We start from the raw sequence: 25811 nt of genomic DNA on the forward strand, positions 1-25811 counted from the left end.
CTATTGAATAGGGCTGTTATGGTAACAGTAAATTATCCATTGATATATTGTTACCGACACATTTGTTATCGAAAATTACAAAATATTGGTATACTGTTACCAATACTGCGATATGATAAATTTACCGCTGAATTCAGTACCGATAAAGGTAAGCAAAGTTCAAAATCGGTTAATTTCTCGATTACCGACCCTTGGATTGTCAACTCTAATCTAGACCCTTGATGATTCTTAGGGTTTCATTTCAGTTCAGTTTCTCTTTCTCACAAACACCTCTCTTGCCTCTCCCATCAACGCAACTCACCACCTCCAGGTCCGCTCTCTGCACTTGATCTCGTTCTCTCGTCTCTGGTTTGTCCTCTCTTCGCATTTTCTTCCTCCTAACTCCACCTTCTGTGATGCTCTCACTCTTTCAGCCTTTCTGGTCTCTCATCTCTTCCACATCCACGCCTCCATCAGTTCTTTACTTTTTCTAATTTTGATTTTAGATCGAGAGTTTGAGCTTGATTGAGCTCCATCATATCCACTATTTATGTCAATTTAAGGACTGGATCATGGTGAATCTCTTTGTTTTGCTCTCTATGGATAGCCCAACACCAACCCAACTCTATGTGGCATATATGTGGCATAGTAAATTATCATCCTACATGGCATTAATCAAAAAAGACACACTCTCCTCTCTCATAAACCGTAAATTTTTTTTTTATCAAAAATGCCATTTCTCATTAATTTTTAACGTTCTCTTGTTTCCCGCATCATTGCTTGATATACGTCTCGTGCATTCTAGAATGCCCGCAACAATAAATTGCTTGTCACGTGATAGAGTCAACATTGTCACATAAACTTGGGCTAAATTGGGTATCAAAAGTTGGGCCACCTATAACTAGCGATTAGAATTTACACAAGGGGAACGACGTCGTTTGGCATCCCGTCTTCTCGAAACCGCAACGTTTTGTTTCTTGTCTACCGCCTGCGGTCTGCTCTCCGTTTCGCGCTTTCACCGCAAAACCTCAACCGAAGTTCAACTCGCGGGTTCAGAGAACGAAACAAACCCAAAAAAAAAAAAGAGCGAAGGAAATGAGGTTCAATTTTGAATTATCGAAGCCTCGCGGGTCCCTCACTCCCAAGAACGAAGTCCAGTGGGCCCCCTACAGAGTCATCCCCTCTTTTCCTCCTCCACCGCCGGCGACGGAGGAGAGCCCCGAACACTGAGGAATCTGTTGGCGTGGGACGGAGCTTCAAGGCTGTACTTCTGGGACCCTATCAAGCAATGCCTTCATCGGATCTCCATTCGCCTCGGCGACCCGGATCCTGCCTCCGTTCTCGCTGCTTGTCCCTCCAAGGTATGGTCTCTTTGCTTGGTTGCCTTTTCTGTTGTTGAGCTCTAGCTAATTAGCATGTTGATGGGTATCCAATTAAATGTGAGAGTATGTGTCATGAAGGACTGAAGAAACACATAAGTAAGGTAAACTTGTGAAGAAATACTCATGAAGGAGGTAAAATTGTTGAAAAGCTTGACTGGGTCAGTATGTCTGATGTGGTTGTATAGAATTTAGTATAATTCAACGGAGACCAATAGATGGTATATGGAAGGAACAGTTGTGTCTTAGAATAATTAAGCACTAAGAGAGGCTACATTTCTCCTTTGGACTTAATTATCAGTAAAATAAGAGGACATGGCTAGAAAATTTAAACTCAGAGGACATACTCAGAAGATGCTTTTAAAATGATTGTATCCTTGTGGTTTGATTGTTGTTTACATGATACTCTGGAAATTAGGAGAACTATGTTTGGAAATTGAAATAGATAGTTCGGAAAATGTATTTGTAAAGATGAAGAGTTCAGATAAGCAAAAGGAAAGATGAGTGGGGGTTATTTGAAGTGACGTAAACATGAACAAGTGATGGAAGCACTACATGAAAAGTGGTTTGAGAATTACTCTTGGACAGTATAGTAAGATTTTCATCTATCCACAAGGAAGTTAAAAGGATGGAAGACTGCAATATCTAATCCTATCAGAAAGTAAACTCCGCACCACTTTTGCATGATCTTCTAATCAATTGAGGAAAATCACTATATTCTTTAACCATGTTCAAGTATTTCAAAGATGGTTCATAGTTGTACACATAAGCAAGCATGGTGATGCTAAATTTTTAGAAGTCAAGGGTTAAGGGTCATATGAATGATGGTAGTCTTTTGTCAAAAAAAAAAGAGAAAAGAATTACTGCAATAAAAAAATCCGATTTTAAGACGGAAGAGTTATTGGGGAGGAAAAGATAATGAAAAACAAATTCTTGTTGAGTAGTAGGAGTGACATTAATGAGGACAAGTGGAGCAGGACTTCAGTAAATAGATGCTACTATTGTGTGTGCTTCCTTTAAAGTGGCTAATTGAGTAGAATAAATTTTGCATTACTAAGAAATGGACATGTAATTAGCAGATATTCTTGAAACTTTATACTTCCAAATGCATGTTCGGCAGACAACATGGTTCATTGCTTCACCTTTTTTTTTTTTTTCATATAGAGGTGAAATAATTGATAATCTATCATTTTAATACGTCCTGCAAGCAAATGTGCAGCCAGAGTTTGAGGTGAATGAAATCTCCATCAACAGAAAATCAGAAATGGCTCAGCATTATTCCTTACTGGTTCTGGGGGTCTATGTGTCATGTACCTCTATGGACGTTCTTCTTCTGAAGATAACACGATTCTTTGCAGGTGCTGGTTGTAACTGGCATTTTGTCTCCATGCTTGCATCAGATTTATCTAAGGATTAGGGAACATACTACATCTGATGTATAGCATATTGCCTGTCAGAATAGGGTGCATCTGGAAGCATCTTTAGCAAAAGATTATTAATCACGGTGACTAATTGATTTATAGCATATTGTGTACCATTTTTGAGCCCATTTAGTTTTCAAGAGTATCTCTAGAGTCTATGAAGTCTTTTCTTTGAAATGTAGAATAATTTTCTAGGAATGTTGTATTTGATTTGTATACCGTAAGTTGAACCAATTCATTTTGGTGTTTCTGTGTTGAACTCCTATATTACCTCTCAAAAGAGTGACATTTGATTCCAAATTTTTATTCTTGAATCAGAGTTTCCTATCTGATAAATGAAACGCTTGCACTCAATACCCGTGTGTTTGTTTTTTACTTTTTTTCCAGGACGGTTTCAATTGGTTCGGAAATATATGCATGTGGTAGCGATGTAATACGTGCACTACGAGTTACTTGGCACCCTAACAGTGATACCCATTTGGGTATCCTTTCTTCTGATTCGGTTTTCAGGTATTCTTCTGAATCAGTACACAGGTATAAGAATTTTCATTAACACTTCTGGGTAGCGTCATGCTGGTTTGGTGGTATGTTCCTGTAAATTGAAAATTCAACTCATGTATAACTATCATATTGTTTTTGAGTTGCGTTTCAGTGAAATATATATAATAAACCTGTAAAAATGCTTAAAGACTGGAATAAGCAAAAACGATATCCAAAAGTGATCATATTTAAGCCTGATTACTATGATAAAATTCCTGGGAATTACGTGCCATTATCACCTCCATCTGCAACATATTAATTCTTCTCTGCCCCACTTTCTGTTTCTGAGTGTGAGTTTGCATGCGCCCTTGTATTTGTATGTGAAAGTAAATATGCCTAATTGTTTATTTCAAATGTATTTAGTTGCATCTTAGTTGGTTTGGCTTGTCTCATAGAGGTAGTGGCTATCCATATCCCTGCCATTTCTCGCAGTTTCTTTTACATGTTGAAAGAAGTTATTTCTTTCCCATTAAAAATAAAATAATCATTTCTATTTCCTGCTTTCCAATCTTTGTGTCAATTTATTGTATGTTGTTTTCACACATATGTAAAAAAAAAAAAAAAAGATAAACAACTCCCATGACAAGGCTCTCGCGGTGGGTGAGGTCAAGGATAGACATATTTACGTGTACATGACCTTACCTCGATGTAATATGTGGAGAGGAGGTTGTTTTCAGGAATTGAACCTGTCAAATTTTGTGGATGAATTTTGTTCTAAATCATTTCAATGTTAGCGGGCATCTTTGTTTCTTGAGTAAGACTATATTGAATTATTGATGCTAACTTCCTTCTTCTTTTTTTTTATTATTTGTGAAGGCTTTTTGATTTGTCTACGGATGTTGTGCAACCGGAGCAAGAGTATTATCTACAGCCTGTTGCACTGGGTAGATCTAGAACTGCTGCATCAATACACCCTGTTGATTTTTCTTTTGGTGGAGACCACTTGTGGGACAGGTTCAGTGTTAGTCCAGTTGCAATTGTTATTTTTTACATTAGCCTAGTTTTGATGTTTTCTTGTTGAGGCTTCAGATTCCTTTCTTTGATTTTATTCATCACAACTTGGGCATACCTAATGTTTCATATATATATATATATATTTGGAATTATGTTCTCTAAGTCTGTGTACCATAAGCGGTGCGCATGCTTAGAGTTATTTTTTATTATGCTTCTTTGCTGAACATTTTCATGCAGTGCTCAAGCAAGGCTACACTATAGTTCTGTTTGGTTAATAAGACTAGTAATTCTAAATCTTACTGGTTTTCTACAAATCTTTCTTTGGTTTTCTATTAATTCCAAAATTTCACTGTTTTATCTTGCAAGTGTGTTTTTTTTTTTTAATTATTATTATCATTCTTTAATGTTGGTTATTTTGCAGGCTTTTGTATTATTCACTGATGGTTCAATCTACCTTCTTTGTCCCATTGTACCGTTTGGAAGGTGGGTTGCCTCTTATCATTTTTTCTTCTTTTTTCTTATCAATGATTTTTAATGCTCTTGCTGTATGGTGTCTCACACTCTAAAGAGGTCATTGATGCTCGGAAAATGTACTATAGGAAAATTTTACTTCATGTCTACTGCCACGGTGGGACATAGGCCATGAAAGATGGAGCTATATAGGCCATCATATGGTCCACCTACTGGCTCTACCCTATACTGGCCATCGTTTCACTATTTAATTCCAATATTGTTGTAAACTGGAAAGTTTGACAGATTATGATTTACCCATGCATGTGCACCATTATATTGTTGATTTGTTGTGATACACTGACAACATACCTCGATGATGGACAGAAGAGTGTGTGTTGAATTGCTTTGCATGTTGCTGATTCTTTGTTTTGATGCTAACTAAAATTGAATGCTTTAATTCTTAATTTAATTGAAACCTTTTTCTCCTGACTAAATTGTGTGCTTCAATTTTAACAGTGTCTACAAATGGGAGTTAATACTGGAGATATATAGTGATGCTCAGGCCTTTGGGCTTAAATCAACCAATTCAATAGCTGTCATTAATTCTGAACTGGCAATTTCATGGTTGGAAGCAACATTTCCCAACCTTGTAGGAGACCAGGCAGCAGAAGGGGAACATGTGCCTGCACTAAAAGCTCATCCTTATGCTTTGTTTGATGCATCACTTTCTTTGCAGGTAGATATTTGTAATTGCACCTATGCATAGTCTCCCATTACTTATTTTCCATTCGTGTTTCAGAATGTGTGAACTACTTATTGTAAACTGGGAATGGCATGGTTATGGTGGAAGATTTGACTTGTTTGACATGCCTCTTGGCATGTCATGAATAGTGTTTTCAAAAAGGTCCTATGCTGCTATTTCGTTTGATGTTTTTTTGAATATTCTCTGGATAAGTTTATGTTTTAGATAGAGATTAGGATTACTAATTTTAGAAATGCTTTCAATTAGACAATTGCTTCATCCTTTGTCTGATGAGATGGAAAACAATTTTAAAAGAGATCTTAGAGTAGCCATTGGATGGTGCATATGTGGTTCTGAAAGATCTGTAACTTGGAATCAGAGAATTGCAATGAGGTGATCCTTGTGACTGCACAAATACATTTCATAGGGACTACAGAATCTGGCAGCTCCATTACGTTCATTTATGTCTTCGTGTGCAAGAAGTCACTGAGTAGTCCACTTGTTAAAATAATATTTTAGTTTTATTGCGTGAAACTGCTGTGCATATTTTAAGATTTTATGAAGTTCTTCAATTTGGTAAGCTTTTTCCGGTTGACCTGGGAAGTAACTTTGGTTCTAAAGATGACAAGTAAGCATATACGAGCCAAGCATCAGACAAGCATTCTTGCAATCCTTTAATTATTGTTATTCTTAGTCCTTATGGATGTTATCGTAGGGAGAGAATGGGGTATTGATGATTCAGTCATTTAAACTAAGTTACTTTCGGATCACTTCCAGTCCAGGAGCGCATTTGGCAGGATGGACTTTGAATCTTAGGATTAACAACTTCGATAAACAAAATCTTGTTGAACCCTCATTCAAAAAGGAAAAACAATCATGGTGGACTGTATAACATTTATCTTTTTCATTTCAGGGGCCTCTACATAAAGTATGCTGTGGTGAAGAAGATACCAAATTAGCTATTCATGGTAAAGAATGTGAAGGTCGTGCTGTCAGTTTGCTCCATATTTACTCAGCAAAGACTCAGTTCTGGTGACTGCATGGAGTGGTGGGCAGTTGCAAATAGATGCCCTAGCTGATGAAATCCAGCCTGTCTGGGCTGTTGGTAGCCCAACTCTTCTTCGTGTTGATCACCATGACCACATTCTTGGTGTTGCTATGATTTGTGACTCAATCTCAGATGAGTGCCGTGTTGTGAAGCTGGATGAACCACTTGATCATACTGTTTGGCTTGGGCATCCTCCCCCTTTGTTGAGACTTGCTATTGTAGATTTGGCATTGCCGAGAAAAAGAGAAAGCGGTTCGCTTATTTCAATGCTTGTCAATCCTATTATGCCTGAAAGAATATTTTCTGTCCACGATGGAGGGGTGGATTCAATAGTATTGCATTTTCTCCCATTTAGTAACCCATCCAGTGGGAAAGATGATCCTATCAGAATTCCTTCTGCGCATCCTGTTCTAAGTACCTGCCAAGGGGAAACCTCCTCACTACCTCCTCTTTGTGGATTTATGTCAATGTCAGATTCATTTGGGTACTCATGGGTTTTGGGAGTCACTTCCACTTTAGAATGTATAGTGTTAGAGATGAAAACTTGGAATTTATTGCTTCCTATACAACTTGATGTGGAGAAAAAATTGATTGGCTCAGAAGAATGGAAAGAGAGAGATACTCCAGCTATCTTAAGTAAAGAACTTCTCAGTGGCCCTAAGGTGGTTCTCGTTCCTCAGGCCTCACCAAATTTACGTTCTGTTGTGGCGGATTCTATTGAAGGCCGCTCAACTCTTCACCAGTATTACAAGCTTTTTCATGAAAATTATGTGGAATATGCGCATAAGGTGTATCTTTCTTATGTTCCGTAACTTATGCCTTCCCCGAATACAGCTTCTTCCCTCTCGTTGGACTCTCTTCTTGTTTAATATGTGAAAGAAGTGCATCTTGATTGATAAAGGTCCAAGGACTTTTGCCAATATGAAAAACTATGTTATAGTTTACAATTTTTGAACTTAGGTGTTTACTATGAATTCTAGAAATAAATCTCTTTCTCATTATGTGTTTAAATATTCCTCTAGGATGTCAATGACTTTGGGCTATTCAGATTAGACAAAAGTTGTGATGATCAAATTTAGGTTGAATTGAAGAGCCAAGTCTAAGCAGCTTTAGGAAGAGTTTTAATGGTTGTTGATTTGTAGCAATCTTCATGTTAGCAAGAATATTGCTGGAAAGAAATGGGCGATAGCTTGGTTGGTTACTTCTCCATACTTAAGGATTAAAGATACCTGTGGTGGGGAGTTCAAAACTTGTGGGATATTTCTCAGGGGTTCCCTGGTTTCATGGGCCTTGCAGCCCACTTCCGAGGGGGGCTTCAGCCCACTTACCCACACGGGCTTCAGCCCGAACTAAAGCTCATGTCGTTATGGTGCGAGCTGTGACAGTCAGGCCCGGGTTTAAAACTAGCCGAGGGGTCACAAAGTGGCCGTTGGGCTAGGGCCTTCCCGGTTACCAAAAAAAAGAATATTGCTGGAAGTAATCCTTGAGAGTTTTGTCCTCTTGTAAATGATGAATGAACAGATGAAAGTAAGAAAGTGCACCAAGGGGTGCTGCTATATATTTACTACATCAAGCAGTATATAGTTCATCTACAACAAACTCTTCATGGAGCCAAAAGAAACTAGTATATATGTCTCTTTCTTTTCTTTTCTTTTTCTGAGCAGCAAAGCAAAGGGTATGTAACCACCTATTTGGAGCCACACTGAAACTAATTTCCTTCCCTTCTTCCCATATAAGCCAGCAAACATAAAGTGGGATTTAGTCCATCATTTTTAGTTCCTATTTTGAATCAAGACGGAATTTACAAACTGATGTAGGACAAGTTTAATAGATTTCTTTAGTATTGACGTAGAACAGTCCACGGGAGAGTTCCTTGAGAAGTTGGAACGTGTTTGAAGGAATCCAAATCGAAATCGGAATTGAAGTTGCTGTTTTTAGAAATTAAAGTTTCAGTTTCCAACTTTGACCGTCCATAACTTTTGATTCTCTCGTGAGTTTTCATATTATAATATGTTTCCGAGGACTGATTTTGAAGACATAAAGTTTAGAATTGGAAGGAGATAAAAAAGATGTCGTTTTGTAGTCCAACGGAGTTAATTAAGTTTCCTGTACGTTTTATGTTTCCAATTTTCCAATTCTAGTTTAATTAGGAGTTCAATTAGGGTTTGATTATTTTGTCAGTCTATAAATAGTCTCATAAACGTTTGTAATTGATACATTCAGTTTTATTAATAAAATTCCTTGAGGTTTTCTCAATTGTTCTTGGTGGATTCCAAGTTATGTTGGCTTAGTCGTGAACTAGCCAATCAATCTGTACTTCTGTCCTGCTGATATGAAATTTAAGACCTACTAAAAATATAGCGATTTCAAACCCAAATTATACTCGCAAGTGCACGAATCAATTGTAGTATAGAAGTGGTAAATACGAGTGTCGTACCCACAAGGACTAAATATTAAATATATGCAATTCCAACTCTTCGTAATTATCAGTAGAAACAAAATGAATAAAGATTAACACAATTAGACAAACACTAGGGATCCGATTTCACCAACTCTATTGTATTTAAATTATTTAGCCAATAATTCTCATTTCATTCATGCATGTCAAAGATCAAGTCCCCTAATTTATGTAATAGTCATGGACATCTGACTTACCACGTCTATTCTCAACTGCAACCATCCATGGGCATATGGATTGGCTAGGACAATAAAAAAATGCATTAGGACCTATGGTAACTTATGTAGCGATCACAGAGATCCTAGCATATGGCATTTATGTCTAAGTAACTCCGGTGTCAACTGCAAGAAGCTGGTCTCAAATTGGACATGGGCATATGTCTCAAGTTGCATCATGGTAATCAACCCTAGATGATAGCTAAGCATCAGGATTTAATTATCAATAAAGAATAGCTAATTAACACTTGACATAGCATAAATAAACTAACAATTAATCAAACCAAATTTATTTAAACATAATAGAGTGGATCCATCATCACCCTAGTAAGAGGATTAGTTCCTCATACTAGGTTACACAACCAGCAATTTATCTCACAAAATTCTAGAAAGAATATGTGATAGAATTGCTGTAAAAGAGAAAATGAAACTCCAGAACTCTCTCTATGATTCTAGCTCACTCTCTATATTTTTTTCTTCTCTTTCTCTCTTTGCTTTCTCCAGAGAGACTCCTCCCTTTTTGTCTCAGTGTCTGGTCCTTTTATAGAAGTGAAAAGTTATTGATAAGCTTCACGAATGCCGTATTTTGAAGACTTTAGAGGAAAGTTGGGCTGCATACATGAAATATCAATACAAAGATCATTTATTAATGTCAGACACTTATATACATATACATATATATCTATACGTATAACTATTACGTTGGACTTTTGCATATATATATACACACATACATATATACAGGAATTCTCCTATGTGGACCAAAAAGTGTGGACCAAGTTTGTGGACCAAAATCCAATGGTTGTAATCAATCACAACATAAGTGGGGGCCACACATTTATTATGGGACCCACCACATCTATGGTTGAAAAACAAGTCCACAAACTTGGTCCACACTTTTGGTCCACATAGGAGAATTTCTGTACATATATATATCTATATATATAACTATTACTTTGACTTTCGTACCAGACACACACACACATATATATACAACTATATATATAGACTTATATATGTATATATCTACCTATAACACTGTTTATATATAGACTTTTATACATTTATCACAACCCCCAACCAGTTTATTGCTAGTCCCTAGTAATTCAAGCGTTCGGAAAATTCATGCAAAAACTGTAAATAATCCAAGTATCTCGATAATATGAATATATTCAAGAATCCATCAACCACTATCACTAGAACAAATCATTCTGACTAAATTTCATACCACCCATTCTTTCTTAGCGTGAGGTGTAGTGCGTAGCGAATTTAACATAAATATGTGGCTTTAATTTAAGCTTAACACAAACACTGCAATATCACAAGAATCATCAGACTCAATGAACCGTTAATATCAAGGGATTTTTTTTTCAATAATATATATATTTTTTATGTGACTTGTGCAATGCTCAGTTTTATTAAGCTTTCTAATTGACCCTTGTAACAAGCGTTCAACCAATGACTCCCAATCCAGTTGGCTCAGGGCATTAGGTGTAAAGACACCCCAACGGGTTTAATAACTCGAGTCAAAAAGGCTACAAAACTTCGCTTGTCACATAGATTGATGTCTTGATTTTTCTACCTTTTTACGCGAACACTCACTGCTTACTGAGGCAAGAGGCCCGGTTACTCAGCAGAGAAACTCATAGACACGCCTGTTATTTATAATTACTTTTATATATATATATATATATATATATATATATCCCAAGATATAAATATTCAAAGAATTCCAAATCAACTCTAGAAAATCACAATATTCATAATTAATCTCAAACTAGGTGGCATGCCCGCGCTTTGCGCGGTATGTAATTTTATTTTTTAATTATAATATAGCATAATTGTTGTGTTTGTTTTTCAATATGTGGTTGCAAATTTTATGAAATTTAGGTTATTGATGAAAATTTTTTTTTGTAATTATATTGTTGCGTAAATATAGTGTTTATTTTTAATTTTCGTTTTTTTATTTGTGCATTTTTAAATTGTGGATGGAAGCATATGCAATCGTGATTGTTTTTTTTTTTAAGGAAATTGTTTTCTTTTTTAGTAATTTTAACCATTAAAACATTTATATTGTAGTTAGATTACTTTGTTAGAAATTTCAAATTTCATTTTTCTTACCAAGAAATATGGTTCTATTGATTGTTTTGGTTTTTTTATTTTGGTGGCGGTTTTCCAGCTCTGGTTCTCATTGTGAATAAACGGTATGCATGAATTTTGTGTCTATATTAGAGGCATATTTTGAGGAGTATTTTTTTATTTGTTGTGAATATTTTGCATGGCTTTTGCACCAATATTTATTTTCTTCGTTTTTAAAATTATTTTGTCAATTTTACCCATTCCAGTGAACAACCCAATAACATCTGCATTAACATTTGTGATAGATAGTCATAGACAATAGCGAAACAAAGACAAATGACATAGATAATAGAGTAGGGAAAATGAGAACCTATCAAATATGTGTGGTTGTTTAGCCGTTTGATTATCTCATCTTGATTTTGAAAATGAAATTTGTAGTGTTCAATGGGAGGACCATCATATCCAGATAGCTCTTTGAAGGAAGAAATGGGCAAAAAATTAATTGATACGTCTCCCGCTACAAGCTTGTACGCATTATCACTATCAACAACCCTGAAATTTCTAATCACGTAAATATGTCCCTCTTTGATTTTATTGCGAAACATTTCGACCTGATGCTTTCGAATTTTTCCATGGATTTGTGTTCCCCGCATAGTCAAAGTTAAAAATTGATGCATCAAAAAAAGGGTTTTAGATTTAATAAAATAAAACCAAAATCATGATGATGTGGTATGAATTTTACGGTAAAATAGAAGAGTCTATCATCACCTCTGCATCCAAGAGAAGCATATCCAAACTCAGGAGGTCATTGTTATTTCGGACGTTCTTAGAATCCCATAGCCGACTGATGCGGGCAATCACCTCCCAATTCATCCTTGAACCATCAATTTTTTTAGGGTATCAGACATAATGATACGTTGTATGAGAAAGAATTAGTTTAGGCATTGAGAAAGTTGAAGAGAACACAGAGATTTTCTAATTTATATAGGTTAAGCAATCATAAAAATTAATAAATATTTTCTATTAGACATCATAAATTCAAATAAACAGAAATTACCAACCTCAAAGAATTAAACATGGCACTACTTTTGAGAAATAACAGTTACAGATGAGGTTGTTCTATCAAATATGGTCGTTTAGTGTTATAAATGAGTGTGAATGTATATGGAATAATGACTCAATTAATGGATTAAATTATATGATAGACGTTAAACAATAAAGTGAGAAAGGAAAGAAAATCAATTGATAAATTATATGTGTCAACGGCATGATTTCTTCTAATTAAAGACACACGCTTTTATTGTTTATAAAAGGTAACAGAATTAATTAATCACATTAAATTGATTACAAATTTGGAAAAATAATTAATACATGTTATTTGTGTGTTGTAATAAAATAATTAATATGCATTTTAATCATTTTCATTAATCCACATGGCAATTGTAGAATTTAGCTAAAAGCTGATGTGGCTGCACCAAAATCATTCTCTTATTCAGTAATCATATAATGTATATGATATCATACCCCACAAATACGTAATTCTGTGCAATTGATCCAATTATTAAATAGAATAGGTGAGACAAAACTAAAGTCAGAATAATCTACAAGTGATTATGGGTTTTCAACTCAAATTATTATCCATACTTCAGAGATATTTAGACCAATTCAGAAATACGGTAAAATCATAACTTCCAAATCACAAACAATATATATATATATTTCAAATAACTAAACGGAATAAACATTTAACAACAAACGGTTCTAAGACTCAATATTCTCAAAGCACCGCAAACAAACGGAATTTGTCTCAACACCAGGATCCTTGAGACTGGATGCTAGGTTACTATCAACCTAACTAAAGAGATGTACCCCGTAGCAAAGGGTAAAAGGCTAACAAGGCCTTACAATAGGTTGTCATTCTCTAAGAGTTTCTGGTCGGCTCAATGGAACCGAAGCCAAGGTCAACAGTCCTTTGTATCTCCACTTTGGGGCTTTACAATTATGGACATTTCGTCCAGTCCATGCTTAGGACTCCCAAATACCTTATCGGTGGTTGTTTCCTGGACAAACTACTAATTACTTAGCTGGTTGAGTTGGCATCCTTCCAAGAGATCAACTACAACAAGCTTGCACCTAAGGTAGCACAGCACTTGCCTCCTCTAGCTACATTTTTTTTTTTTTATATCTAACAATCATTTCCTCCCCCACTTAAAATTTCGCATTGTCCTCAATGGGAAAAGACAAAAAAAAACTAAATATGAAAATTAAATATGCTAAACTGTGGTTCAGAGAAATACAACCTGATGCAAAAAATTTGGACCATTGGATTGCTATGTTTTCAATGCCGTATCATATCCATGAGCACGGTTAACATGTGCTCCAGCCTTTGTTGTCCAGCCTCTAATGTTTGTAGCCCCATCTCGAGCCGGGCTATGGCTACACTCACGCGATCTGGTTGTTGAGACACTGCAACTGCTGAGGAGGACTCTTCAGGTGGTGATGTTAAGGGTTCTTCCTGGGGCTGCTTCTTTCTAGAAGAAGATGTTTTCAAATGGTTAATGCTTTGACGCCATGTCTTTTTTTCCAGCATGGTGACTTGATATCCCGAAGATGCCTGAGGCAATGCTTTTGTACGAAAGCAACCTTGTGATAAGCCGTGGGAAAAATAACTTTCCTGCCTTTGTTGGCTTCTTCTCGACAAAAGATTTGGCTGTGAAAATTATGACCAGATAGATCTTCCCAATGTCAAACCAATACCCTTTATACATAGAGTATAAAACTGACAAGAATTTTTCCCGTCGTTCTTGCTCATGGCCAATAGGACACAGATTTTCCCTGATAGCATCATCCAACAACCACATCTTTGGTGGCAAGTAGGCTCGGCGTGTAGCATTGGTGTGTTTATTCCTCTTTCCGCTACACATATCATCAATCATTTCTTGCTTTGATGCAAAGATCGGTTGTCGAAATCCAATGGTCTTATCATATGCTGGTGGATACCCTAAGCAGCAACACAGATCTGTTGTTATGAATTGAACAGTCACACCAGCTATAACAACCTGGTAAACAGGTTGATTCCCAGTCCACTCACTTCGTGGTAGCTCGATGAGAGTGTGATAGAAAGAACGAATGATTTGAGGATACACTAGTAAATTATCTTCTGGATCTGGATCTACGAGAAACAACAAGGAATGCTCCCTCAGGTAGTGCATCGCCCATCTGTTGATGACGTCTCGCTGTATCTTTTCATCAATTCTACACTCAGGAATGATTTCAGCTTCGTTGAATAATGCAAACCTGGACTGGGATTTTGATAAGATGGTGCGTGGGCGTCTCGGTATATTTTCTGATCTTTGCTAGAGAGAGAAAAAAACACACTCCAAAAAAAAAAAATTGATTTGAGATTTCGATGAATCGAGAATAATAAAGAAAAACGTACTACAAGTATGGAAGAAATTTGGGGTGCCTGTCACATCACCAGTCTATTTACCATCACGCTCCGCTGTTCAGTTCAACGCTCGATGAAGACCAAAATACTTTTGTTTTTCAAATAAAAAAAAATAATATTTAAAAAAAAAAAAGACAGAAATATGGGTTGCCTCCCATAAGCACTGTATTTATCGTCTGGACAAGACGAAGTGTTCCCAACACTCAATTACCTGGGTCTTGGAGAGTAATGTTGGACACTGTTGTGTCATAATTAACTTTCAAATAAGGTTTGAGGCGATGACCGTTAACCTTGAATTCATTTCCCGTCTCCAAGTTTTTAATGTCAACAGCTCCATGGGGATATGCTCGAACAACTTGAAATGGGCCATACCATCTTGAACATAACTTCCCTGGAAAAAGTTTTAGACGAGAGTTAAACAAAAGTACCTTTTGACCAGGAAAAAATTCTTTCATTGTGATGCGCTGATCATGATATCTTTTTGTCTTTTCCTTATAAATCCTCGCATTTTCATATGCCTCGTCACGTAGCTCGGCAAGTTCATTGAGCTGCAGTTTCCTCTTCTCACCAGCTGCATCGTAATCAAAATTCAACCTTTTTATTGCCCATAATGCCTTATGCTCGAGCTCTACAGGAAGATGACAAGCCTTGCCGAAAATCAAACGATACGGAGACATGCCAATTGGAGTTTTATATGCAGTGCGATATGCCCAAAGAGCATCATTCAATTTTATACTCCAATCAGTTCTTTTGATATTCACAGTCTTCTCCAAAATTCGTTTAATTTCTCGGTTAGAAATCTCTGCTTGTCCACTGGTTTGAGGATGATAAGCAGTGGCAATCTTATGCGTGATATTGTACTTGGCAAGAAGTGTAGACAGCAAATATTTGAGAGCCGCATGATCACTATAAACAATCACCTTGGATCCAATCAAGTACGATCGGAATTTCTCCAATGCAAAAACTACCGCCAACAATTCTTTTTCTGTTGTTGAGTAATTGAGTTGGGCATCATTGAGAGTACGACTTGCATAATAAATGACATGTGGTAGCTTGTTGACTCTTTGCCCCAATACTGTTCCAATTGCATAGTCACTGGCATCACACATGAGCTCGAATGGTAAACTCCAATCTGGTGCCATCATGATAGGTGCAGATGTAAGTAATTGCTTCAATTTGCGGAATGCTTGCAAACACTCATCATCAAAGTGGAAAGTGGCATCCTTGGATAGCAAATTGCACAATGGCCTGGAAATCTTCGAGAAGTCTTTGATGAAACGACGATAGAACCCCGCATGTCCGAGAAAAGATCGCACACCTCTTACAGAAGTCGGAGGTGGCAATCTAGAAATAACTTCAATTTTTGCTTTGTAAACGGCAATCCCCTTCTCAGAAATAAGATGACCAAGAACAATACCTTCGTGAACCATAAAATGGCATTTCTCCCAATTAAGCACCAAATTAGTCTTCTGTCATCTCTCCAGAACCAAGGCAAGATTGCACAAGCAAGTATTAAAAGATGATCCGAACACGGAGAAATCATCCATAAATACTTCAATAATGTGGCCCACCATGTCAGAAAATATACTTGTCATGCAACGTTGAAAAGTAGCTGGTGCATTGCAAAGCCCAAATGGCATTCTTCTGTACGCAAATGTCCCAAAAGGACATGTAAAAGTTGTTTTCTCTTGATCCTCCGGTGCGATCACAATTTGATTATAGCCAGAGTAGCCATCAAGAAAGCAATAATGGGAATGACCTGCTAGTCTTTCCAGCACCTGATCAAGAAATGGTAAAGGGAAGTGATCCTTTCTTGTGGCAGAATTCAGCTTCCGATAATCAATACAAACACGCCACCCTGTCTGTTTTCTTGTTGGAATGAGCTCATTGTTGTCATTAGTAATCACCGTGATTCCCGATTTCTTGGGAACCACTTGAACAGGACTGACCCATTGACTGTTGGAAATAGGATAGATGACTCCTACATCCAACAACTTCAATATTTCAGATCGAACTACCTCATTCATCGCTGGATTGAGGCATCTTTGTGCTTCACGTGAGGATTTTGAATCATCTCCCAGTAAAATTCGGTGCATGCACATAGTAGGGCTGATGCCTTTGATGTCAGCAATGGACCAGCCAATAACACTTTTGTATTGCCGTAGCACCAGCAAGAGACTTTCTTCCTCCGAATTGGTAAGATTAGCGGCTACAATGACAGGTAACGCTTCTTCAGCACCAAGATAAACATACTTCAAATGCTCCGGAAGTTGCTTCAAATCTAACTTTGGTGGATTTGCAATTGAAGGAACCACTTTCGGAAGTGGAGGACCGAGAGCTTCAAATGTACGGATCCACCTATGATTCACTGGTTGGTGTGCTTGCAAATATACATAAAATTCTGCAACTTCACCATCTTCTTCAACTTGCAGTTCAGGAAACGCAAGGCAAGTTGCCAAATGGTCAGTAGATTGATGCTCCAAAAATGATTCATTAATTGAGCCATCAAAAACTTCAATGCTAAAACACTCCCCTATATCTGAAGGATGTCGAGTAGCTTCGAACAGATTAAATTCCACCGTTTGTCCTTGCACAGTCATGGACAAACAACCCTTTTGTACATCCACAATAGTTCCCGCAGTGGCCAAGAAAGGCCTCCCCAAAATGATTGGTATGTTTCTGTCTTCCTCCATATCAAGGATAATAAAATCTGCTGGAAGGAGAAATGTGTCAACTTTGACAAGAACATCTTCTATGATACCTTGTGGAAATTTTATTGACGATCCGCCAATTGCAAAGTGATCGAAGTTGGTTGTAATTCCTTTTCGAGACCAAGTTGCACAAAAACTGAATATGGCATCAGGTTGATGCTAGCACCCAGGTCTAGAAAAGCTTTCTCAAAAGAAACTTGCCCAACAGCACAAGGGATAGTGAAACTCCCTGGATCCTTCAGCTTTGGTGGTAGCTTCTTATTTAAAACAGCACTGCATTGTTCAGACAGCATAACCTTCTCGTATGGTGCCAGTTTCTTCTTTCTGGTGCAGACGTCTTTGAGAAATTTTGCATAGGAAGGAATTTGTTGAACTGCGTCAAGGAGAGGAATGTTGATCTCCACCTTTCTGAATATATCCATTATTCACCGCATCTGGTCAATCTTCTTCTCATTCACCAACCGGCTAGGGAAGGGCACATGAGATTCATTCATTTTATGCTTTGATAAGTCAGTCGGCTTGGGCTGAGTTGCATCATCAGGCTTTTGTTCATCAGTTTTTGTTTTCTTCTTGGCCTCTTCACCATCATTCTCTAAAAATCCCACAGTTGTTCCGCGTCTGGTGGTAATGGCGTTGATTTGTTCCTTGCCTTTTGGATTGACTTCTGGTTGACTCGGCAATCTGCCCAGCTCTCTTTCACTTATTCACTCAGCAATTTGACCAACTTGAACTTCGAGTTTCTGAATAGATCCATGTATGTTGCTAAATTGTTGGTCGTACCTGCTATTTTGCTCCGTCGTTTTCTGAATAAAATTGTTGGTGTTGAAAGCTAGAAAAGCCATTTGCTCCTCCAAAGAAAACTTCTTTGGTTCGGCAGGGACTTGTTGCGTCATCTTCTGATTGTATTGCTTACTCTGGCCTTGTCCTCCCCAACTGAAATTTGGGTGATTTCTCCATCCTGGATTGTATGTATTTGAAAATGGATTGTTGTTAGGTTGGAAACCACCTTGCCCCACATAATTGGTATGTTCTTGTTCAGAGTTGGAAGACATAGGACATGTTTCCATGGTGTGGTTAGGTTGAGAACAAATGGCACACATCTCAACTTGGCCTGCTTGTTGGGAAAATGAAATTGCATTCATTATCATGTCAATCTTCTTCTCCATGGCTTGCAACTGAGGTTGATTTTCTGCTCTGGTGTGAACTTCATACACACCTTTTGGAAGCTTTACCCCTTGCTTTACTCTAGATGAAAATTGTTGAGAATTTTCATTTAAAGTTTCAAATAGTTCAAAAGCTTCTTCACTGCTTTTCTCCATTAATATGCCTCCACAAGCTAAATCTACAATGCTTGTGTTTGTTGCGTCGAGTCCTTCATAAAAAGCTTGAACTTGATCATCTTGGGACAAGTTGTGGTGTGGACACTTGAGCAGTAGCTGTTTAAAGTTATCCCAAGCTTCATAAAATAAGTCCCCATCTTTTTGCTGCCATGTTTGAATTTCCCTTCTTAATTGCTTCGTCTTCTGGGTTGGGAAAAACTTCTTCAAAAATTTTGATGCCATTTCCTCCCATGTAGTGATTGATCCTGGGGTCAAAGAATTGAACCACAGTTTTGCATTGTCTTTGAGAGAAAATGGAAACAATATGAGTCGTACTTCTTCCGACGTCAAACCTTGAACAGATTGTGTCTTACAGAGTTCAAAGAATTCTCTGATGTGTAGGTAAGGGTCATCAAATGTTGTGCCTCGAAATTGTGGGACTGTATTGAGTAGAACTGGAGAGAATGTGACATTGCCTTGAACATTGGGTTGAAATGCTATGCTGGATGGTTGCTCCATATTCTGAGGTACAAATGAATTCTTCATTGGCCTCCGAGCAGGTTCATTGATTGGTGGATTTGCAATTCCAGCAAGAGCATTCTCAGGATTCTCTTCTGCCATTTTTCCTCTTACTTCTCTTCTTAATTGTGCAAGAGTTTGTTCAATCTCTGGATTGTATTTAAGAAGATTTGAACTTTGAGATCGACGTCCTTACATAAAAGAAAATGTAAGCAATAATAATCCTTCTTTTTTTTTTTTTAACAAAATAAAAAGAGTGAATATACACAAAATAAGAAATTAATATAAAAAACAATAAAATGGGGCATAAAGGCCAACCATAAGTATTAACAGAAATAAAAAGTTATATTAGGCGACTCAGGCGACCACATAAGCATATATATATATAAAGGTGGGGCAGTGTAAAGCCAATCATAAATATAAATAATACTGTAAAAGAAATAAATAAATAAACGTTACTGTTAGTGGCAGAAATTTAAATGTTAGTAAGTTAGTAAGTGTTAGTGACAGTTATTATAAACAGATATAGGCGGTAGCAGTAGAACCAGTCAATAATATATAGTTAGATGGGGCGGTTAAGCCATCCACAAAAAAAAACTGAAAAACCTTCCATTAAGGAGTTGTAGGATACTAATATTAATATATATATATATATATATATATATATATATATATATGTGTACACAAAAGTTAGATAACAATATATTAAATCAGTCCCCGGCAACGGCGCCAAAAACTTGATATGAAATTTAAGACCTACTAAAAATATAGCGATTTCAAACCCAAATTATACTCGCAAGTGCACGAATCAATTGTAGTATAGAAGTGGTAAATACGAGTGTCGTACCCACAAGGACTGAATATTAAATATATGCAATTCCAACTCTTCGTAATTATCAGTAGAAACAAAATGAATAAAGAGTAAATTATTTAGCCAATAATTCTCATTTCATTCATGCATGTCAAAGATCAAGTCCCCTAATTTATGTAATAGTCATGGGCATCTGACTTACCACGTCCATTCTCAACTGCAACCATCCATGGGCATATGGATTGGCTAGGACAATAAAAAAATGCATTAGGACCTATGGTAACCTATGTAGCGATCACAGAGATCCTTGCATATGGCATTTATGTCTAAGTAACTCCGGTGTCAACTGCAAGAAGCTGGTCTCAAATTGGACATGGGCATATGTCTCAAGTTGCATCATGGTAATCAACCCTAGATGATAGCTAAGCATCAGGATTTAATTATCAATAAAAAATAGCTAATTAACACTTGACATAGCATGAATAAACTAACAATTAATCAAACCAAATTTATTTAAACATAATAGAGTGGATCCATCATCACCCTAGTAAGAGGATTAGTTCCTCATACTAGGTTACACAACCAACAATTTATTTCACAAAATTCTAGAAAGAATATGTGATAGAATTGCTGTAAAAGAGAAAATGAAACTCCAGAACTCTCTCTATGATTCTAGCTCACTCTCTGCTATTTTTTTCTTCTCTTTCTCTTTGCTTTCTCCAGAGAGACTCCTCCCTTTTTGTCTCAGTGTCTAGTCCTTTTATAGAAGTGAAAAGTTACTGATAAGCTTCACGAATGCCGTATTTTGAAGACTTTAGAGGAAAGTTGGGCTGCATACATGAAATATCAATACAAAGATCATTTATTAATGTCAGACACTTATATACATATACATATATATCTATATGTATAACTATTACGTTGGACTTTTGCATATATATATACACACATACATATATATATCTATATATATAACTATTACTTTGACTTTCGTACCACACACACACATATATATATACAACTATATATATAGACTTATATATGTATATATCTACCTATAACACTGTTTATATATAGACTTTTATACATTTATCACCTGCGTCAAGTGGTATCGGAGCGAGGGTTTCGCCTCTGAAGATGTCCAACAACGAAGGAGGAAGAAGCCCTATAGTCGCTGGACGAGGGGTGAATGATTTTCGGGAGGTGACGAAGGAGATTAAGCAATGCTGAATCAACTCAAAGTCTACCAGAATCAATCAATCAACGGGTATGGCGTTCGTGATGTTGCACGAAACCAATATGTTGATCCATATGTTTTGAAGAAAAAAAGGTACAACGATATTCCCTACTTGAAAAGGCTCAAAATCAAAAATTACTCGAATTGGTTGTTTGAATTGGAAAAATATTTTTATTATATGGAAATCTTGGAAGAGAAGAAAGTCAAACTTGCATCACATAAACTTAGTGAATATGCAGCAAGTTGGTGGGATGACATACAATTTAAGAGAAAGCGACAACACAAGGATAAAATTCGGTCTTGGCCTAGAATGAAAAAGATGCTTACGATTGAATTTTTTCCTTATGATTGGCAAGAAATTTTATGGGAATTAAATCGACGAATGGATTTATATGTTCAAAGTTCTTGCCATGATTATTCTAATGAGTCACCAATATATTGCGCAAAGTTTGTTAAAGGTGGAATATTGTATGAAGAAAATTCAGAAAATTCTCAACTAGCCAAAGGAATTAAAATTGATCAAATCTCACAAGAGGCCGAGGAGCATACATGTTCTAGTGATTTTACGGAGAAAGAGTTTGAGAATTGTTCAAAGAATGTATTGCAGGTTGAGGTTATGGAGAGTAAAGAAGAATTAACAAGTCAAGTTCTGATCGAAGAAGAAGTTAGAGAAGAACTTATGCACCATAATGACAAAATTGTTGTGATTAAAGATACAGATTCAATTGAAGATCATATTATTCACCAGTCTCAAAATTCTAAAACTTTGGCAACAAAGTGTGAGATGCAACATATTGATTTTATTGGGGTTGAGGATTCTAATTCCAATATTAACTCCTCAATATTGAAGATTGTGAAAGTGTTCGAGGGAAAATTTGGGACTTTGCAATCCATTAAGCTCTATCTTGTGAGCATGTCAAAGTGTCATCTACTTTATTCGAAATATCTATTTCTTTGGGGTGGAAGAATACAGTTTCAATCTATAGGCTCGAAGACTTTGGAGGATTGGTTCTGCATGAGTTACTCTTTTGAGAAGATTATTTTCATCCAAATCATAACTCGAGGGCGAGTTATTTTTCAAGTGGAGGAGACTGATGTAGGACAAGTTTAATAGATTTCTTTAGTATTGACGTAGAACAGTCCACGGGAGAGTTCCTTGAGAAGTTGGAACGTGTTTGAAGGAATCCAAATCGAAATCGGAATTGAAGTTGCTGTTTTTAGAAATTAAAGTTTCAGTTTCCAACTTTGACCGTCCATAACTTTTGATTCCCTCGTGTGTTTCTATATTATAATATGTTTCCGAGGACTGATTTTGAAGGCATAAAGTTTAGAATTGGAAGGAGATCAAAAAGATGTCGTTTTGTAGTCCAACGGAGTTAATTAAGTTTCCTGTACGTTTTATGTTTCCAATTTTTCAATTCTAGTTTAATTAGGAGTTCAATTAGGGTTTGATTATTTTGTCAGTCTATAAATAGTCTCATAAACGTTTGTAATTGATACATTCAGTTTTATTAATAAAATTCCTTGAGGTTTTCTCAATTGTTCTTGGTGGATTCCAAGCTTCCTTGGTGGATTCCAAGTTATGTTGGCATAGTCGTGAACTAGCCAATCAATCTGTACTTCCGTCCTGCGTCACAAACCTTTAACTCCTCCTCAATGGTTCTAGTCGCTGCCCAACTAAGGTTCATAACTTGAAGATACATTCCCAAATTTTACTTTGACAAACTCAACGTAGAAGAATGTGATTCACTGATACTCCTTCAATATTGCAAAGGGAACATCTACTAGTTTGAAGCACTTTGAACAAGTTCTCTCCTTTGAAAACTTTTTACAGAAATGATTTCTCAAAGTAACTTCCCACATAACAAAGAAATTTAGGTGGGAACTCTTGTTTGCCAATTTTCCTTTGAAGGGAAGTCCTGTGTTTGTCTTTCAACCTTATGAATAAGAGTGTCATAATAGGATTTGACTGGAATCCTGCCTTTACTGTGACTTTGCCATATTATTTGGTTCTCCATTTAAGTTCTTGCCTCTTGGAAGGCATTTGTTGATAGACTCAAGGAAAATGTCAAATTTCTTCCCCTCCCAGTTCAGAGCATCCCTTGCGAAAGTGATATTCCATGCTCGACTATTTGATAATAATCCGTAACTGTTGCTGCTTATGCGTTTCTGGTTGTAGCCTGTAGATTTATGCAAATTGAGTTTTGAAGGATCTGAAACCATATGATATGCCATGTCAATAGAAGACTATTCCTGTTGCGCAAAATGAATAGATGCTGCCCATTTGTCCCAGCCACGAGAATTTATATTTCCCTTGGAAACCCACTAACCCAGCCATTACACCAAGTACGAGACTTAGCATTATTTTTCGAGATGCCGCTATTATACACAGTGGCTCTCCAGTCTCAGAATAGCTTGATCAAAAGATAGAGAGCCTTGCTCCCAAATTTTCATTTTCCTTTGGGCCATTGACTATCCCACTTAACCAAAGGATGCTTTCTTTTTCATTTTTATAGACAACTTCCCCAAGAAAGCTTCCTTATATATGAAAAAGAGCATGTAGTAAACAGGTAACTTGAAAGCCAATCGTGAGAATCTTTCTCCTCTACAAAGGCAAGAACTTCTCCTCCCAACCAACTGCTTTTCAGATCTTTCTCCAATTGGGTTCCTTTTCCCAACTCTCTTTTCTTTGTATTTATCTCCTGATGGAAAGCCCCAAGTTTTTTACGGGGACCGAAGTGATTCTGCATCCCACATAGTTTGGCCAAAGCATGGCCTAATGTGATGATGAGGATGATCATCATCAAAACCATCATCCCAAATAGTTTATGATAAGCTAGATTTTCTGGAGTATGACAGCTCCAATACGAAAGCGTTGTTTATTTGTTATAATATACAGTTGATTCAAGAGAGAGCTGTGTGAGCCTGTGAGGTAGTGGAGGCCTATTGATGCTATGTACTGCGTACTTTTAAAATTTGCATCCAAGGCACTGTCCATTACCATCACAATTTTGATTTGAGAATTAGGCTAAATCTTCTAGTTTGGTAGATGGTTTGATTTAATTATGCTTAGCTGAAAGTAGATTTAAGGGATTCAATTGACAAATATCCTACGGTTACATGAGCTGAGGAATGGTATCTTATAAAACATTTTGATCCGCCTTATCAGGTGTACTTTGAGCTCAAGCATCATGCGCCTCACCTGAAGAAAATCATTGATGACCTCGATGGTCGCCTGGTTGGGGCACAAGAGAAACTTCTGAAAGTAGAGGAGAAACAGTCGGGATTAAAAGACAGAATCAATGGTGCAGTTCAACAACATAATGTTCTGGAACAGCGGTTACAACGGTTGAGGAATTTGCCTGGGTCTCACAGGAGACCTTTGTCAAGAGCAGAGCGCGAATTTAAGTCTGAGCTTGGTAATTACCATTTTTCTCATTACTCATATTTTGGTGAATTTTATCAGTTTTTGTGAAATATTTTTATTTACCTGACTTCTTATTTTGCTAACATCCTTCAATTGTTTGTGGTTAATGTGTGATTATCTTGGGCAACTCCCTAATTTTGCCAGAGAGATCTTTCTCGTATAGTTCTAGGGTTTTTCTTGAATAACATTCCTGCCTTCCATGTTTGTAATTCATTTTCATGGTTTTTGTTAGTTTCTACTTTGGATCATCTCCTCATCCCACCCTCAAGTATTCATTTGGTTATTGTGCAGACCAATTTACAGGAGTTGAATTGGATGCTTTGCATTCTTCCATCGAAGCTTTAAGGGCAAGAATAAGAAGACGGGCACAAATTTCAACGCGCAATTCACTGAATCAGCAAAGACAAATGAATGCTAAGAAACATGTCCAAGATGCACAAATGTCACAGCTGAAATCTGCAATTGAAAAACTTGCACTTGTCAATAGTGAGAACTCGAAGAAGGTTAAGCTTGTTGAATCTGCATTAAGAAGCCAGGAAAGCAGCAGATGATGAATATGCTTTTTCAATGCTAGCATCTCAAGTGTTGAGTATGATGAGATCAGGAGACTTGCATAATTTCCCATGACGAAGTTCGCATTGCCTCCATTGCAAAGGTCAGGCCAAATGAGGTGTCCCAGCAATCTGATTACGGCTCTTGGATCATTTTTGGCACATTAATCGTGACAAAAAAAACTTGCTGCATGTATCTTAGGCGTATAAAACATGGCTACAACAAGGTGGTTTGCCTTTCCTTTACTGGCGTAAAGAACAATATTTAGGAAAAGGTGGCCATGGATGGCTGGTTTGCAAGATGATAATCAAAGAATTGTATAAATCTCTTTCTTCTGAATGTGTTCATTTTGGGAAAGGCGAAAAATGAAAGCCTTCATTTTTAAATTTGCTCCTACCCTTGGAAAATTGTGTCTCTAGTGATTGATTTGTACTTTTAACAGTTCCATGGATGAGAAGACATGCCCCTTCTAGGTCATGGCGGCCACTTTGCAAGACAATGCAATCCAGACAGCCATAA

The 25811-nt window shown here is 36.9% G+C and overlaps 1 pseudogene; it reads left to right on the forward strand.

Annotated features, from left to right (window-relative positions):
* Positions 1-921: 921 nt before the first annotated feature.
* On the forward strand, positions 922-25660 carry LOC120014342 (annotated as a pseudogene).
* Positions 25661-25811: the final 151 nt, after the last annotated feature.

The sequence above is a fragment of the Tripterygium wilfordii genome, chromosome 14, assembly GCF_013401445.1.
Source record: "Tripterygium wilfordii isolate XIE 37 chromosome 14, ASM1340144v1, whole genome shotgun sequence".
NCBI lineage: Eukaryota > Viridiplantae > Streptophyta > Magnoliopsida > Celastrales > Celastraceae > Tripterygium > Tripterygium wilfordii.